The 1,529-nt window shown below is 54.3% G+C and overlaps 1 long non-coding RNA gene across 1 annotated transcript in view; it reads right to left on the bottom strand.

The window, feature by feature from the left end:
* LOC119471056 overlaps positions 1–905 on the bottom strand; it is a 13,796-nt gene extending 12,891 nt beyond the window's left edge. Inside the window, exon 1 of the long non-coding RNA XR_005200047.1 lies at positions 810–905. This is a non-coding gene — a long non-coding RNA (uncharacterized LOC119471056). The remainder of the gene's footprint in view (positions 1–809) is intronic.
* Between the last annotated feature and the right edge of the window lie 624 nt (positions 906–1,529).

The following is a 1,529-nucleotide window of genomic DNA, read 5'->3' as shown; positions in this document are numbered from 1 at the left end:
AGCCTGGGCAACAGAGCAAGACCCTGTCTCAAATGAAACAAAACAAAACAAAAACTGAACCCAAGAACAGGTCATAACTGGGGTTAAGAGTCCCCTAAGTAATTCAGAAAGTGACTTTGGGGCCAAACAAGCTGTGTGACCCTGAGGAGGGGACATTTTGTCTCCCTATTCTTCGGTTTCCTCTTTTGTAAAGTAAGGGAGCTGGTCTAGATGCACTTGAAGTTCCTTTCTTCCTCTGTCAAAGCAGCATGGCTAATGGGAAGGGCTGATATTTTCATCAGCCAGATTCAGAGAAACTCTTTCTGCCTATCTGAGCCTCCATTTTCCCATCTATGAAACTGGAATTAGGTCGGATCTGCTAATTTTTCTCTCCCTAGTGTCTGGCTTAGGGAAGACAACAGGGGCTTAATAAATCTTGGTCACCCCCTTAATATCCCACCTGACTGGAGTTGGCAGCAATCCATTGCATGCCCAGAAGGCAGAACTGCATGAATAGAGGTCTACTTCTGAGCTCCCAGCTGCTTCTGAGAGCACAGGGTGTCAACCTCCTTCCTGAGGCATTGTGGCCATTTTGGGAGCAGCTGGCTCCCGGCCCAGAGCAACGGCCTGCAGCTGAGGAGGCAGAGTGTAACGTTTCACAAAGCCTCGCTTGCCACCTCTGCCCATACCCCACACCCCCTCCATCATGCGCACGGCAAACTCTGGCTCCAACGAATCTGGATTTCCACCATTCCCTCAGAATCCCCAACAGGCAGGTTCAGGACTTTGGGGCACAGAGTTCAGAGAGAGAGAATATTAGATGTCCCTACAGGCCTCCCCAGCAAGCCTTATTTCTTGCGATTACTTCAGGGATGCTCCCAGGAGCCTTGTCTGCCTGGCGGATATTGAATAAGGCAGAAGCCAGAGTGGACGAAGAGCAGCGTCTTGGAACGGTTGCCTGGTTACCGGCGGCCTGGGTCACGTGGTCTCCTCCCTTCGGAGCGGGCCCAGGGCGAGCTGGGGAGGAGCTGGAGTGCAGGGGAGGAGCGTGAGTTCCCTGGGAAGGCGGGGAGGGGAGGAGAGGCGGCGAAACCCAGCTCCTCTACCCTGCGCTTTCCTTCCCTGGCAGCCCGACTGCCGACACGTCCGACACGACAGGAGCACCGGGCCACCTGGGCGGGGAACCTGGGTCTCCTGCTTCTCAGGTGGAGGATGTGGCCAAGTTAACTCAGCCTGTGGGCACCTGTCTTTCCTCACCTGTAAAATGAGTCTAATAATAGTGCATAACCTCACTGAGTTATATATGACAAGGCTGCAAACAAGAACACAGAGAAAAAGGGCCCAGCACAGGGCCGGGAACGCAGTAGACTGAAGGTGAATACATTGGTGTTGCCCAGCGGGGCTGGGGGCTCCTGGCCAGAGCAACAGAAGTCCAGAGTCAGGACGGCGACCTAATGTGACAGCCCAGGGCACCGTGCAAACACACACCTGCTGTTCCACAGGCGGGAGAGAGGAACTCCAGCCTAAAGCCCCATCCCACTTCTGTGGCC

The sequence above is a fragment of the Cebus imitator genome, unplaced genomic scaffold (assembly GCF_001604975.1).
Source record: "Cebus imitator isolate Cc_AM_T3 unplaced genomic scaffold, Cebus_imitator-1.0 Scaffold48, whole genome shotgun sequence".
Classification (NCBI taxonomy): domain Eukaryota; kingdom Metazoa; phylum Chordata; class Mammalia; order Primates; family Cebidae; genus Cebus; species Cebus imitator.
The sequence above is the reverse complement of the archived record's forward strand: the minus strand, read 5'-3'. Positions and strand labels throughout refer to the sequence as shown.